This window comes from Rhipicephalus microplus, chromosome X (genome assembly GCF_043290135.1).
Source record: "Rhipicephalus microplus isolate Deutch F79 chromosome X, USDA_Rmic, whole genome shotgun sequence".
Taxonomy (NCBI): Eukaryota; Metazoa; Arthropoda; class Arachnida; order Ixodida; family Ixodidae; genus Rhipicephalus; species Rhipicephalus microplus.
The window spans coordinates 312884281-312901932 of NC_134710.1; the positions used below are offsets into that span (position 1 = coordinate 312884281).

Sequence of the window (17652 nt, forward strand, 5' to 3'; positions counted from 1 at the left end):
CTTTCTATTGACCGCTGCATGTTAGTAAGAGTCGTAAATGGTAGTGGATGCGGTGACTCTATACACCCGCAGTGGTTTCATATATATCGGCTATGGCACTGCGCTGCTAAGCACGAAGGTGCGGGTTCGATTCCCTCAAGGGGAATCAGTGCAAGAAAGCTTCCGCATGCTTAAATTTGGATGCCCGCTAAAGAACCCCAAGTGGTTAAATTTAATTTAGTCTTCCAGTACCTGAATCGTGGTTTCGTCAGGTAAAATTCCAAAATCTGTTCTTACTTTTTTGTTCACTTTACCTCCAAGCAAACACTATAAATTAAATCATGGTCAGTATTAATTACAAAAAAAATTCCTCGCAACAACATTTAGTTCATCCGCCTTTGCATAAACTGATACGTCTGAGTTTTTTTTTTTTCTGCTTCATAGCCAGCATAATGTTTCGAGACGCGACTGTATGCTGTCTTTTATTCTTACGAAGTCCCCTGTTCTTCTTGACCTAAATTCTGTCGAAGTTGTTTTATACGAGCGCAAACTCATCGCACAGACAAAAGAACATGTTATTTGCAACGATGGTGGTGAGAATGCATATTTATGCTTTTTCTTTTCTGACAGCTGGTACGAATTCCAAGGACACTATGGTAATGACTGCAAACTCCTTAACACCGCTATCTAGCGAGGGCATAACTATGCAGCAATGTAACGATTGGCGATTCTGGTACTTCAAGACAAGAGTTCTATTCCATTCTCGAAAACAAGGACATGCTGTGTAATCTTCAGTACCACAGGGGTCGCAAAGATGAAGCAATTTGAGAAAAAAGATAGCAAAGCAAGGTAATTATTTCTTCATATCGACGTCAAAGGCCAACTGTGGGACGAATGAGTGCGAACGTGTTGAGTTATATGCGTCAAAGTGTGCCTTACGGTTCGCTCAATCTGTGAAACGCAAATAAAATGTCCAAATGTGGCACTGAGGAGAAGCCGCTGGCTATTACTTCTCGTACAAATTTGGATAAACGCTGTTACAGAAGTTGGCATATTATTTTGATAGATTAACTTTCAATTAGCTTACTAACTAATGAAGAAAAAAACGGACCCAAAGGAAAGACAAGAGGCGACTTTTGACGGCTCTGAGAGCCAAAATGTGCAGGACAAGCAATCAGAGTGAAGAAACCAAACGATGCCCCGACGCAAACACATAACTCAGCGGGCACTGCAGCGACCAGAAGCTCTCAAGATAACAAAGCGTTAGTCTGACATGCCTAAAGGTACTAAAAGAAACCAAAAAGTTAAATTGAGAGGTGCTGTCGCTTCGGTTACCGCTGTTGCATATATGCATGAGATTTGCCGAAATACTTGTACGAGAGTCGCTTGATTTTCCTTGCCTCTATAATTTCAAAAATGTGCTCTGCGTACTCCCCATTTTAACATTTGCTATCATATTTTCAGCCGGTGATTTATATTAGTTGATGTGGCTCCCGAAAACAATATTCACAAAATATGTGGTAAAGCATCATTCAAGTCGCATATGAAATGGCATGTGGCTTAAAAACATCAAGTTGAATGTGCTGGGGATTCCGAGGCGGCTGGCTCGTTTTCGTGCTTTTCTGTTGTGCATTTACTGTGTTCATGCAAAAAAGCTCACTTAACAGTTTCCCCGCATCAAACGTTCATTGTAGGCAGTTATTAACAGATTCCTGCAACAAAAAAAGAATACTAGATATACATCCTACTATACTGGAAGCTGGAAAACACAGATAATATCCCTGGTGTTGGAATGTGTAGCGTCAAACGTGGTGGTTATTTATCGAAAGGAAAGATTATTTGCCTATTGCCATACGCATACCATGCCGTACTATTACCATACGTCATACTTGTGCTTATTTTATTGTGGCTGTGTAACGACTATCAGTATTGATGTTACTGATACGCCATGCTTAGTAAATACGTCTTCACTTAAAAAATGCCTCCGCCTGCGTATAGGAGATCGCACTGCATTCTCTTATACTGAGAATACACGCATGTAGTGGGAAAAAAACTTGACATTTACTTTCCACAATTGATAATTTTCTACATGAATGCATCCTCCGTATTCGCACTGGTTTCCCAAGTATGCATCCTCTTCGAAAGCTATGTTCAACAAATGTGCTCATCTCCTTACCCGAAAATGTAGTATAGCTTACGGAAAACAAATTATGGCGTATTTTTTACGCACCGAAACCAAAATGCCCTTGTGAGACACGCCACAGAGATGGGAGAGGGTGGCACAGGATTAACTAAAACCACCCGGGGTTATATAACGTGAGTTATATAGGCGCACGCTCCCACCAAACGCGCGACCACTGTGCTACCACGGCCGTAAAGGGGACAAAACATTTCACGCAACCTAAATGGCCACAGAATCATGAAGCTACAAGAAGTTGCATTCCACTATTCGGTTCAAAAGTGGCAACTGTAATGTTGAACTGTTCAGTTACACGAAATCTTGACACTGTGTGCAGACGTTGCACTATAATTAGTTACAGCTATACATATTCTGTGAGCTTAACATACCATATCCAAGCGGCTTTTTTTTCCTTTATCAGTGGTTCTGACCTGCGTAAACAGACGTTGCATGGCCTTATCTCTTCTCTTATCAGTGTTCGCATAGTAACATAAAAGTGGAAGGCTCCGTATACAACCTACAGCCAGCTGTTCACGCTTATCTTTAAGTATAATTATAACATATGATATTGGGCAAAGGGTGGAGATGCATACTTCTTGAATCATGCAACACATATCGGCAACACCCGCCAAATATAACTGATAAGCAAGAAGCGCATGCGGACGCTCAGTGGACACCGGAAATACAAGAAGTCCGTTTCGCGAGGCACCTGGAACGATCAGTCATAGTAACGAGTGTATAATACTTGTTTCGACACCTTCATTAAGTAAAAGTCCACGTCAAGTGCGCCGCTTTACATATATTTTTCTGGAAAAACGGTGGGATGCTTCAACGGCACTGTCATTGCTGTCACGCATAAACGCTTTTTTTTTCTGTAATCATTCATGAGTGTGGCCCTCTGTCTACCAGTAACTTGGTGGTGGTAACTTTATAAATGACATACGAAATGATTACTTTCCGCGATAACCACTATTCGTTCGAATCTCTTCAGATACTAGCAGTGAGATTGAACCTTCTCCTCTTAGGTTCCTCCTAGCAATATGCATCTCACTCATACCCGAAAGTTTCTGCAGACTCTGATTGATTGATTGATATGTGGGGTTTAGCGTCCCAAAACCACCATTTGATTATGAGAGACGCCGTAGTGGAGGGCTCCGGAACTTTCGACCACCTGGGGTTCTTTAACGTGCACCCAAATCTGAGCACACCGGCCTACAACATTTCCGCCTCCATCGGAAATGCAGCCGCCGCAGCCGGGATTCGAACCCGTGACCTGTGGGTCAGCAGCCGAGTACCTTAGCCACTGGACCACCGCGGCGGGGTTCCTGCCGACTCTACTAATGTACACAAACATTACAAATGTGTAAATCAGATAACAATAAATAGCAGAAAAGCATAAGAAAGTGGCATATATATAGTCAGATTTGTCGTACGCCGCGCAATGGGGACAAAAAAAAAAGGAATGCAAATTCAAGAACCGAGGACAAAGGCGGGATACCGTCTTTTTCATGCTCCCCTATATACAAACAGATTTACTAAGCCTTGTTTCAAAACTGACGCGTTCAAGGGTTCTGAGCTAAGTTAGTCAGGTCTTGTGTGATAACTCATCGGCATATAAATGTCTTGTTTTAAAGAATAACGTCAGACGTTTGTATGCATTTTTTATTGCACGTATTGATCTCATCGCTGCAACGAGTCAGCTCAATCGTGGCCAGTTAAGCTGGCTCGAGCAGCAGCGCTTCATCATCCGGCGTATTGCTAACAAAGTGATTCACATTGCTACACATTCGATTGTACATTTACTATTTTTTGTATAGGACAGCGCTTGGGAAGCTTCTCTCCTTAATCTGCTGTGAGCGGTCCCTTTAGTCCAGGAGTACTGCGGCCTCAGTTTTTTTACCAGTGCGGTGGACCAGTTCGAGTTTATCTGTCGAGTCGGAGCTAAAGAGCACCGCCTTCGTCATTCCTAGGGCCCTCGTAGTGGAAGGCTCACAGGTAATACTGACCACCTGGCCTTTTCTCTAACACGCACAGCTTGCAGAGTACACGGGCGTTTTTTTTTTTTCTTTAATTACTCCGTACCCATCGTGTTGCGGCACCATGGTCTCAAGCTATAACTTCATCTCTACATAGTTCGTGAGCTATAGAAGGCCACATATCCCATACGATGTTCGCACCACACGAAGCATTGTGACTGCGCGCCACTAAATTAATCAGCCGCTGGAACCAGCCAAGCAAGAAGATTGAGCCGGCCTAAGCGATTACGCCATTGAATCGAACGTGCTTTAAGCGTGGAACTTGCTCTGCATGTCACTATAGGAAATTAGCTTTATTAATGACGAATTCCGTGGAACGCATCTGCTAAAAAGAACCTCATTTACCGCTACTCAGTTTGCGTTATGACAAAAGTGAGCATGTTGCCGGAGGAGTTGGATACGTGTAAGCCGTGCACAAGCCATTTTTTTTTATTTCCCCACACGTCAAGATGTCATGCCGTGGCGGCTAGAATAAGCCCGACTACGACTACATAAGCACACGAGCATCCTTGAACGAAGAAGCCTCAGCAGATAAACGCAACAGAAGAAGCCAGAAGTAGTCTCCAAAGCAACCAAAATACCCTCCCGGGTGTCTCAGCTATAGAGAGGACAACGGCAACCCATTGATCCCGGGACTAGCTGCTCGAGGGGACGTGGTTTCGGCCGCGATTCCACCCGCTGTCGTGCCGCGTACCGTGTTCGTTACGAGACGGAAGGGCGACACGCCTCGGAAGCAATGTGGTCGAGGGAGCAGGCATGGCAAATGCTAATGTCAAGGGAGCCAGCGCTTAGCACAAAGCCCGCCATTGTGCGGAAAGGAGAGCTTGAAGTAACTGATAGTGAACACAGTAATAAGAGGTGAGACTGTGAGTAAAGAAGAAGATAGCCAGCAGCGAAACAATACGAGTACACCACGTCGCACAGATCTGCTCTCTTGAAGGGAGCCAAGTGGGTTATGGCCATCCCGTCGACAGAGTCAACGTTTTGTCAAAAGCCTGTCAGCTCATTGCGCCGCAACGGCTCTATGACACCAAGCAGTGAGAGCCTCCTGGATTAAACGCGATGACCATCTTCACAAAGAGACACCTAATGTACTGAGTGCCGTATTGATAAATCGCAATACTTAAACAACCTAATGTGTGAACGCCGTGTCGAAAAGCTTCAGTACAGGAAGGAAGAATATCAATGGCGGGCCAGCTTTTCGTTTAAGTCTGACAAAAGTGTATCAATGCTCTACTTATGAACGATGATTACGAACGACATTGTGAATCACATGCAGAACGCGCAATGTTGCTCCCTGCAGCGTCACCCTCCGAAAGTCTTGTGCACGCAAACAAGGTGTGTTCGTAACTTTAAATGCATGTTTTGGTATTGAACATTTTGTGATTAATGGCCAATGCAATAATAAAAGCTTGATAACCATATTGGCACTAGGCTGCAAGTATCGCTTCGTATTAGTTGCAAAAACAACTGTTAATTACTCTATATCTGTTATAAATATTATCGATAACTGATTTCACTCGCATCTGGCATCATTCGATTTATATTCGCCAAGGAAAACTATATTTGCACACTCCTAAGTACCATATGAGCAATAGGACTATAAGCAATGGGATATTGCCTTTGGGCCAATCAATCCGAGGAATCAAATTGCGTGTTGTAACATACCATTTGTGATTAAGAATCGTGCAAATAGTATGGTCGGTGTTGCGCATCACTTCCTCGATTCCTACCCTTGCAATCTCATCACTTTTTGCAAGTCACAAAACATAAATTAGGTGTTCTTGTGAAAAACATGATCCTCGCCTTCGGTGGCTTGCAACCAACCACTGAGTAGCTGACTAGATTACAAAAACCGCAAAGCCTATTACCACGTCTGTGGACGTCGTAAAAGCACTGCTCCAAGAATTCTATATCTATTCGACAGCGGTTACTGGACTCTCCTGTGTAGGGACGGGCCTACTTGTTCTGTTAAATACAGTGCGACGAACTAGCAGTAAGGTGCCCTGGTCATAACCATGCATGCTTGATGGCGAGAGACCGGGCAGCCGTATCCGTGATTACTATACTGGATGCATGCTTCTGCCCTTGCGAAAAGCTACGACTTTGTCACACATTGAAAGGTTTTCCTCTAATGGTCTCATCTAGACAGCCTTTGTCCCACGAAATAAAGTCCGGTGCCTTTCTCTTGATAGCTCCAACGCATTTTGAAACGCACACAAAAAATCTCCGAACCTATGTCCCCTCAAGGGTGCAATTCAGCGAGGGAAAAATACAAGTGGTCCAGAAATAACCCACTAACTATCCGCTGAAACATTGTTGCGTAATTCATGGCGATCTGTGAACATCAAGAATTTCAAAGCGCACTTGAGCCATATTCGGGTGTGAAACAGTGTATGTAGTCGAGTGAAATCTCCCCTGTGAAAGATAAGCTTGTTTTACTTTCACCCCCCCCCCAACACCGTGAACGACTGTTGCGTTGATAGTTGCATGTGCCGTAATATACGTGTAAGCCAGACGTCTAGTGATTAATGTTGGTTTTTTCATTCTGCGTTCGGAATCGCATCAATAATTCACCAGTATTTCTCGTTCATTGCATTAAGAATAGCATACGTTTTGTGCGCTTCTTGGTGAAATTGCTGTATCAAATATTCGCGGTGAAAGAAGTACTCAAACGACATATCTTGCACCAATAACAAATCATTCATCTGATTGAGCTCGGCAATTCTAGTTGAGGGTGGATAAGCTTCTGTCATTTCTTTTTTTTTTTTTCTTAACCTTTGTGGATTACGGCTAAATAAATAATGTTGTCCTAGTGCTACACAATATTTCGTATCCTTCTTTCATAGAGTTCTTTAATTTGTCACCTTCTGTGCAGCCGATTCATCTCGTGGGTGTCAGCAATGTTTTGAGGCCGCCCGACAGCATCATGGTTATTAGCAGGGCGTCTTGAGGTAAAAGTGAAAGCCTTTCAAACGGACGTCCGCGGTGAAGTTCTGCAGTGTGCTTTGACAATAAGTTCGTGGAGAGCGTACATGGTGTGGCAGTATACCTTTATGTTTACAAGCAAGACAAGGACTGAGCTGACGAAGGAAGAATGATTTACAGAAGAGTCTATTAGTGTCACAGTACTGCGCGTATCTGCACCTCTAAAATGGCAGAAAAATCAGTAAACGGTCAAGAGCCAGCTTTTCGAACAGTGTCACTCGTAATACAACTGATACACTCAAGCGAGCCAGTAAGCAAAGACGAAATAGAGCGCCCACGGTGTATCAGGTATCATGACACTTGCGTATTGTTATTCGTTGGTGGGTATTTAGATGACACTAAGCAATATTGGGTTATACCCACTAATTACTTAGTTATTGCATGCTCAACTGGTACTCTCAGCTTCATATACCATGGGGCAAGCGCTAATATTAATATGTGTTGTTTTACGTCTCAAAACCGCAATATGACTACCAGGGACACCGCATAGTGGAGGGATTCGGAAATGTCGACAATTTGGTGTTGTTTTTTAACGTGCGCTGACCTTGCACATCTCACACGAGCATTTAGCCTGTATTGAAGCGTGACCGCCACCACCGGGATTAAAGCCACGATCTTCAGGCCAGCAGCTGAGCACCAAAATCACTGATCCACAGGGGCTGACCGTGGCAAGAGCTCGTCGTGTTATCGCGAAGTTTAAAAGCTGCGGATCATCGTACTACACCTAGATAATATAACTATACATTGTACTTGCCCCAGGTCCATTCGTGTGCCAACCATAGGTCGGAAAAACTTGTGGAGCTCACTCAGACTCACTCATGAAATATATTTTCTCCTTTGAACTCACTCGGGCTCAGGCTCGCCAAAATTTTCTTGAGTCGGATACACTCGAACTTACACTCACGAAAATTTTCTTCAACAGGACTCACTCGGACTCACACTCACCAAAGTAGTACTCTTCGGGACTCACTCAGACTCAGACTACCGGGTAGATCTGAGTCTCAAAGAATCGACCCATGAGTCTCTTTATTCGACCATAGTGTCAATGCTCCTTAACACCAATGTCGTAATCAGTGCTCTTCGCAGCGCAGTTTGAGATTGTATCTTCGAATGCGAGTTCTGAGTGCTTGCAAATCAGTAAGGACACTTTTTTTCTTCGAAGAGCTGACAACACAGCATAGATTCATCAAGACGTTCCCTTGAATGATTGGGGTATGAAGGGTCAAGGCACCGCCCTACGTACTTCGCGCCTCTGATCAATAAATATCTAAATGGTGTATGAACGGCACTGATTTGAAATACCTGTGAGTAGATGTGAGTGCGAACGGGAAAGTACGTAAGGCTGATAGTATAATGCTGAAGTGAGTAGACAGAAGTCCCAATGGACTTCCGAACCGCGAATCGTGTACTCACTGACTATGTGTGTGTTACGCTATGGGCTTTTGTTAGTTAATTAGCAAATTCAGCTTTTGTTGAATGTACTGGGAGAATTTTAAGCAAGCAAGATCATTTATTAAAATAAATAGAAACCGCGAAGACGTTCGACGGGCCGTAGGCGTGGGCGGAGTCCTCAGTCCAGGACCACATGGTCCGCTGCTTCTCTCGACAGAATCGAGCTGGTAACGAACGCTTACATAGACAGCGAAGCTTTTCACTCTTGTGTGAGAGAATTATTATTCTCTTTATTACCCGCGTCAATAAAAAACCTTACACTCCTAAAAGTGAGCTAATTATGGAGTGGTCTAACATCTTGGTCATCTAACGTGCGCAGCGCTCTAAGTGGTACTACAGATACAAAACTTACACTACTCTACTTTGGCGTGCAGTAGTAATAGCGAATACGCGAGCTTTCAGCGTAAGTGCTGAAATAACGGCAGGGTGACCCGAAATAAGCGCTTCTCTTGATGCCCTCGCAGATATATGTCCCTCCCCGTGCTGCCTAAAGTTAGCTGTTCCGGTTTTCTTATTCGCAGGTCGTCATCCGCATCGCTGAGCTTCCGCCGCTAAATTTACCGCCAGCTACAGCACGACCTCTAGTTTGGAATTCACTCTCATTTAATGTTATGGATTTGCGAATAATGAACTGTCGAAGAAACTTCTCACACAATCAGTTTCTTGAAGTTTCACGTTATAACAAGAATCTGGGGTCCGTCTCGGTGGATCAGTGGCTTGGGTAATTGGCTGCTGACCCAAAGGTGGCGAGTAAGATCCGTGCCGACGCGATCCCATTTGGGTGAAGGCAAAACGGTAGAGGTCCGAGTACTGCGGGATGTCAATGCATGTTAAAGAACGCCAGATGGTCCAAATTTCCGGATCTCTCAACTACGTCGTTTCTCCTAACAATATCGTAGTTTTGGGACGTAAAACCCTACACATTATTATTATTACTAACAAGAAGTTGGGTAACATACGAGGGTCTTGATTCACAAACGGGTTGTTGGCAACGCTCGAAGACATACTAGCACCAGAGCAAGTCACTTTTTTCTCGTTTTTGTTTTCAAGATGACACTACCCTCTACGCGAAATTGCAGTATTGGTAGCCAAGGGCCATATTCACGAAGCTTTCACTCTCTCGATCATTATTTGCCATTGGCCAACTCGCTGCGATAATGATATGTCACGCATCATGATCGGCTGAAAATTTTCTCTTACGAAAAATTCTAGCGTAAGACGCTGTTTGTTTATTTATTTATTTATTTATTTATTTATTTATTTATTTATTTATTTTGTGAACATGGGCCCAGAAGTTTAGTGCTTGTCGCTTGTTATTTTTGTGGGAAACTCGAACAATATCAACAGTTTTCGCTCACAATTATATTAAAGTGCAAAAAAGGTCCTGGTTATACTTCAGAAATCAAACCCATTCCTCGGCAAGTTGAGCACGTGGTTTAAATACAATAAATAAACGTGGCCAAGGCAAACGCCATTGACAATGCCCTTTTACTTAAATCAGTGGCGTGATACCCTATTACAGAACCACCGAGTTATGATAAAAAACGCGTATCTCATGACAGTTCCTTAAAACAAAAACCGTTACTACGACAACTTAAACTGAAGCGAAACGGAGAGGCGAGCAAGTTGGTACTCGTTCGCCTCTCCGTGAGTAAGCGCTTGCGATGTGCACTTTCTTGTCCGTGTCTTTTTTGCGCTACATTTACGCTGTATAACACGTCAGCTTATTCATCTCTTTCACAGCATTTTTCCCGCTGTACTGTCTTCTTTCTTCTTTTAGCAGTTCTTGGAAACCATGCAGGAACATATCGGATAGTAAGTCACTGCCTTTAAGGCGACTTTATCAAAAAACTATTTCGAGATTTCCTTTAAATGATTTTGTGCTTCAAATAGCTACAGCCCGGACTAAAATGTTCGTATAGAAATGCCTACTTAAAGGCTTACAGTAATATTGACAAAGTGGGCTCTGTGACGTAACGTAGATGTTTATATATTCAGTTTATAAATATTCTCCGACTTTTTCGCTGCTTTGTTTTTTTTGTTTTTTTTTTTTGTTTTGTTTTTGACGTTTGGTACTCTTTCGTTCAACTTCATCCGACAGCACTTCCTGGGCCTTTTAAAGGGATTGCCAGCCGGAAACCAAACATTCACATAATTCGGGCTGTCGAGATTCGAAGCCTGTGGTATAGCCTCGTTGCTCCCTTAGGCCGCCTAAATTGTCTCGTGACCACTTCGCTGCCACGTCTGTCAAGTGTAACAAGATCTCGCTCGGAGTTGAAGAGCGGGGATCGCGAGGACCTCGCCACCGGAAGGCAGCAAAAGCGAGCCTTGGGTGCTTTCCAGCTTTCGGAAAAGGCGACGTCCAGATTGTCCTATTTTCTTTCGCCGCTCTCGGTTGTGCCTTAGCCTGGCCGCTTCCTTGACTTTGCCCGAGGCCAGCGTGTCTTGGCACCGACTAGCGACGGATAAGAATGTCACGTTCAAGAACGCACCGACACGCCCAATAATGCTCGTGAAGAGGGCCACATCTGAGTCAGTATACAGTAACTCAGGAGCGATGGTTGCCACACTGCAAAGAGATCAATTCACACGGCAGAACAGATTGAACGAGATCGTTTTCTGTATAAATAACCATGTTGATGTTGAACCTTTAAAGATGCCTCTTAAGAAGCGGCAGCGTGGAACGTAAAACGCCGGACGGCGCGTGCGCAGAAGCGTTAGGTTGCGCAGCTTTTCATTTCGTTTCTTTGATTCGCAGGAAAGAAACCTCCTCGTTGTCTATATAGTTGTATCTGTTCATTTTCCCTCAGCTGAAAAAACAAAAAGCCTCATTGCGTGCAAAACAACCTTCTTTGCGAGCTTTCCGTCTTGATATTATTTCTATTTTGAACTTGGCCCCAATTTTCGTTCGATGAACCTCCTCCGGCACTTTACTTCTTGTCTCTTCCTGGTGCAAGATTTCTGTGATTTAGAAACAAGGGGTGAAAACGAAGCTTTGGGAGATTGACCTGGAAAATGACTAGTTGCATGTCTTTTTCTGGGGCAGAAAAAAAAACATCAATGCAATAGTGTCATACAGATTATACATTCCCCACTTTCCTGTTTTTATTGTCTACTTTCAAAGTGCCGTGCAGTGTAGGTAGATGTCGGTAATGAAGATTACGGAAGAAAATGCCAAAGATCTATCGCCGGCATGAGACACCTCCTGGATCCTTGGGAGCCTTGAGGCTGTAGGGAATGCACGTCTTACATAAGAGGCACCCTCGCTTGGACTACGAGGCGTGTGCTAAAAAAATTAAGGGCTCTCGAGTAGCTGCGAATACAAGAACAATCGCCGCATATAGCCGTATTCGCCTTCTCGCGCGGGGTGCGAATCCACGCGGGGATAGCCGGCGCACAGGCGTTGCACACACGTCTTGGTGGCGCTCCGCGCGCTCGCGACTAGCGTGGCTATTTTGAGGTGGGACCATGCTCGCGCGCGCGCTTGGCCCTGCTTTCGTTTCAATGCCGGTCCACCCGACCCAAATAGAATCCCGCGTAACTCGAGACACCTCCCTCGCCCCAACCCCCTTTCACCGAAAACCCCTGGCCCAGCGAATACTCGGACCTCCACCAGCACTGGAAACAAGGGCAGTGCCAAGGCATCTCGGTTTCGCTGATGCAACGCGCGATCTTCCATTCTCGTGGAGGCCCCGTTAGAGGGCAAGGCTTCCAGGGTGTTGTGTATACGCCACAGTGTACGAGGGAGAGGACGAAACCGCCGCGTCCCTCCAACGGAAGGAGCCCGCCGCGGTTGCTGTTGACATCAGACCGCTGCCACGACAGGTGTATGGTCTGCCTAACACGTCACACGCATTTTTTGCGCCCGCACGCATGCGCGGACAGCCATCCAATGATCTGTATAGTTACCATAAACGGAAACAAAACAGGGGTGCTATGCAGGATTGGCCGATTTTCGTGAAACTCAAGATGTTTCAGAGCTCTGGTGACACCGCCTGCTGATTGAGCCAGCAGTGCGAAGAAGTCAAATTCATCTCTCAGCGCGCTGCTTTTCACCGCGTCAAGGATGGTCAGCAAAGTTGGGCGGTGTTTTCAAACCAGAGGCATTTTTCCTTCATTTGTTTGTCGTTCCACTGAGTGCAGAAGTGCACCCATGTAATAAAGGTGTCAGGAACTTCTCGTGATGATAATTTCTTAAAAGCACGGGATGTTTCATTTATGTTCAAGCTTTTGCTGTCTGCACTAAGTCTATTTTAGAATAACCAGCTCGGTGGCCTCTCAATTAGTTTTGGCTGAGTGTCTTATAAGACACTCGGCCAATGTTGTATACAACATCACGACCGCACCTCAACCCGAGGCCACGCGTTACTCACCATGGTCGTCCTGCACAATATAGCGTGCTGCTCGGCCAGTGCACGCCCTCTTTGTCATCTTCATCTTCTGATAGCACTCAAGCATGCGCACCCGGCTTATTAGCTATTTGGCTGGGTAGTATATTTGGTAAGTTAGGCCAGAACATGCTATATGCCCATGCTAATTACGCCAAGTCATGGTACGGGACAGGTAAGTATGCCACAGAGGACTATGCTTATGAAGCTATGTAAAGCTGTAGGACCATGGTAACTAAAGCATGCTAGTTAATAAGCTAAGCCATGCTAATCAACGCGACATTCATCATGAACACGTTAAGTAAAACCATGCCAATTATCCCTTACTAATATGATGACAATTACTATCGTGCAAATCAGGATTGCGTTTATTAGCTCCAGTTTGATCACAACCTTGCTAATTGCGCCCGAAATAAGTACCCTTTAAAAACCTCATCAATGAAGACAGAACAGCTCAGTGTAATGGTCGTTAAGCCTTAATATAATATTACAATTACAATCAAAATTAATACAGAGCTGATGCGGACTTCACTTCAAAGCCATGCAGTCTAGTACATGAGTATAGACGACCAACTTCAAAAACTGCAAGAAGCTAGGTTATCACAAGCTCCTCTACGGCTGCAGCCTTGCACAAATAGTGTAAGCTCAACAAAATAATTTATATGCAAAGAAGCTGCCGCTTAGCGTTCACCGCATCAAACGCTTGACAGTCACACCAGCACCATCACAGTCACAAGTTGAACTAGGCCTTCTCAGAATCAAGAAGTTTGTATCCGAGTTCACGCGTCAATCAGTTTGATCGACAGGCGCCCCCGGCAAAGATCAGGTACACCTACCACTCTCTTGCCGAGGAGCAGTACTCACGTCGAGCGGCACGATCCATATATCAGCTTTATCGCGAAGGCTATGCACACACGCACGCTGAAGTAAAATTAATAACATCACGCGGTAACGATGTATCGCCTTCAATTTCACCACGCTCATGACGTATCCAATCACAGCCGCGTTGCCGCCATGATGCATGCAAGCGCCCCTTGTGACCACCTGTCCTCATATTTATCTGCAATATTTGATAAAAGTGAAACGAGCAGAACGAGAGCGCTGAGTGTGCCCCGTTGCTGCCTTTGAGAGTGGATATTTCCATGCTGCTGGTAGAACGAAAGAACCTGCCGGAAAAAGAACAAACGCCCATGGACACACCTGTAGGAGGCGCGTATTGAGTTGACGAAAATCTAGTAATGTTGACAAAAATATAGCGCGACAATCACGCTGACGTCGCTGCACTGTTAAAATGTTGACTGCAGTGGCGGTGCTGACGTGTTCGCACGCGGTGTTTCTTTCATAGCCGCTGCAAATGTCTTACATGCATTTCCAACGCCTCGCGCGTTCTCATAGTCATTTTTATCAACGCTGCTATCACGTGCTCCACGCTGTTTTCATGCCATGGCCGCCGTATAGATATTGCTCGGAGCGAAATCGTCTGCCCGAGAAGCTCGGGGTATCCTGCATAGCACCCCAGTTCTTTCTAATCAGTCTTGCATGCAGAAGCTGGCCAATGAGAAACTATAGAACACACAATAGCTTCAGATGTGTCCTGGCTGGCACCATCACTTCAATATCCATTGTTTGCGAACAGTAATTTTCAATAAGCGTGAGAAGAAGGGGGGGGGGGGGGGGCACCGCACTGACATTTTCAAGAATTGGGGCACTGTAGCTTGGATATCTGATGGTCGAGGGCGACGTTTTCTTTTAATTTTTATGCAGTACGCACTCAATATCACGCAAATTGATGCCTATCAGTTCTTCAGTGCATAACAGCATATCTTATTAAATCATGGTTTTGACAGCACTCTTCGACACTTTTAACGTCTGACGTGTTCCCGAGGTACATTAGAGTTTCACGTAGCTTTACTCCACAACGCGTACATTAGAGCACTCAGAAGGGGTTTCAAACCCATTTCCCACAAATTTTCATGTTTTGTACGTGTGCATGTACACGCACACACGTAGACTCTTGCAGGAACACATATGAGGGGGAGTCGAACGCGCCCCTCCCCTCCTCTGTGAAAAAAAAATTTCTGGCCATGCCATTGAACGTTTTGCTAGACCGCACCAGGGGAGGGATACTGTTCTAAAGGTTGTATATCATGGTGCTATAGATACGGCAGAACTGCATTTCGGCTCAGTAGTTTTCGTAGAAGCACACGACATCTACGTAACGGTGTGCATCTAAGCTGTACCGGGGCACATATGCACATATAGATACTATGCAGTCAACTTAAAGGGCCAGTAAACAACCCCGAGGTTCAAAAATTGTTATAAAAAGAAATGTGTGCACTTTCGCTTTGTCAACATGCTGCCGCAAAAAAAAATTTCGAATACGTGCTATTCTAAGGAAGTTACAGGGCTTAAAACATCGCTTTCAGCTGGTTTCAAATTTTCGCATGGCCTCGCCACCCTTCTCTCTCATAGTGAGGAAAAGGTGTAGCCCATCGTCGTAAATAGTTTAGACCAATCGACGAGCGCCGTGCTACGTTAAGAAGAATGCGGCAAGAAGGTGCTACGCCAAGAAGCGATACTCATTTTTGTACGCCTGATTAACTTTTTCCCCACGTAACACCCTCCAGCGAAGTGCTACCCCAAAACACCGCTACACGTTTGCTGCATTTGCTACACATTTGCTGCAACGTCTGCAAAGTTCAGACGGGGGGACACTTTACGTATTTGTTAGCGCTTACCCGGTGAAGTTATCGAACGAGGAGTGCGCCGTTGATGCATCGAAGGATGACGCAGGGAGACACCGCGTTCGCCACACTATTCCTACAAGACTCAGCAAGCTCGAAATAGCGCGACGTCGTCGCGCCTTGAGATTTTTGACAGCCCGTGTCTAAACCGCGGCCTCGACCAGGGACAAGAAAACATAAACAAGGTGAACACGGCCGTCGAGACGCATATGCCGAAGAACGTAAGCGGTTTGGAAGCATCGCTAAAAATGAGTGAAGGTTCCACCCTAACATCCTTCCCCTTTCTTTTTGTTTTTGTTGCTGTTTTCATTCTTGCCAGCTTGCCTGTCTCGTCAGTATGTATACAGAGTAGCTATGCAGCAAACCCGATGTTAAACGAACGGCATTTTTTGGACGGGTTCACTTTTTATAGATATGTTCTTTTCCACAACTAATTTTTCCTTGTTTTATTTTGAGTTTTATAACATATACGCGATTACACCAGTCTTAATATAACACCGTCGCTTTCATCACGCTGAATTTGAGAAACATCCGAAATAATAAGGTTATGCATCTTCGACAACAACTTTTCTTAACCCTCTTCGTTCAGTCTACCCGCTACTGGCATCTAGCTTTTGCCGACAGTTCGACTGCTAACCCGCAGGTAGATCGAATCTCGGCCACGGTGACAGCATTTTTGACGGCGGCAAAAATCATTGGGGCCCATGAACTATTAAGTTCACGAAATTGTTCACAAAATGTGCACCAAAATCTATAGATTTCGGTGCACGTCGAAGAACGATAGATGGTCAAATTCTTTCGGAGTCCTCCGATGCGGCGTCTCTCATAATAATATCGTAGTCTTGGAAGGCTGAATTTCAAAACAATTATCACTATTCTTTCATTCTGCACCTAAAAACAGTTGCCCCGAAACACACGGAGTTGACGCTGGCGGATAGCAGGACGTGAGACAGCTGATGCGTTTTCCGCTAATCGTGCGGTTATCAGTCTAACACAGGTGTGGAGGAGCTGATTGCCGGGCTTGCGGAAACACATTCGAATACTAAATGCGGAGTAAACAAGGCTAGAGGGGAGATGTTCAAGTTACCTTCACCCCAGGCAATCATCTTTGGAGTGCCTTTCCCTCATATAGCTGCGTCTCTGGCTTCATGCTCACTGTTGTGTATACTATACTTGTGCTTTCAACATTAAACAAAACATTATAACTTTCAAAGTCGCCTACTTATAAATGTCGTAATCAGTCGTAGGATATGCACCATGTTTCTGAAATTATCAGAATTGTCCTCGTTGCTCCTCACTGTTCCTTGATAATTCTACTCCACCTGTAACTGAGCGCTAAACTCGATCCACTGCACACGCTGTAGCAAACGCAATGAACTGCTTTATTGTTGCACTTGTTCAGGTGCGGTAATTGCATTCACGTACCGTACCACACTTGTCAGGGTAGCGATTAACGGGACGTGAATATCACGACAATTGCCTAGTTTATTATATGACGCATTTTCAAGAATTGCCCAGCGTCAGACTAGCTACGGACGTCTCAACAGCTCAGCGCCTATGCGTCCTGCTTACTCTCATTTACCAGTGCCGTTTCTGCGGCTCGTATCTCTCAGGAACTTGCTAAATCAGGCAGACTACGCTATGATGCAATCACGTACGCACAATAGACCTCTACTGAAGATCACCAATATGACAGGAAGAAATACGCGACGGGATCAACCTTCAGTCTTTCAATTGACCATCCCAATGTTCTAACCACTGAACCACGACCACCACGCATGTGTCTGTCGTGCCAAAGTGTGTGTTCGAAGCATATGGCGCATGTTTCGCGTGTCAGTGTCTCGCATTCATCCTTCCAGAGAGTCTGCACTTTGGGACGCTGATTC

The 17652-nt window shown here is 44.9% G+C and overlaps 1 protein-coding gene across 2 annotated transcripts in view; it reads left to right on the forward strand.

Annotated features, from left to right (window-relative positions):
* The window catches only part of Zasp66 (PDZ_signaling and DUF4749 domain-containing protein Zasp66), a 63114-nt gene that overhangs the window by 19675 nt on the left and 25787 nt on the right, over nt 1–17652 (forward strand). The gene's annotated exons all lie outside the window — the stretch shown is intronic.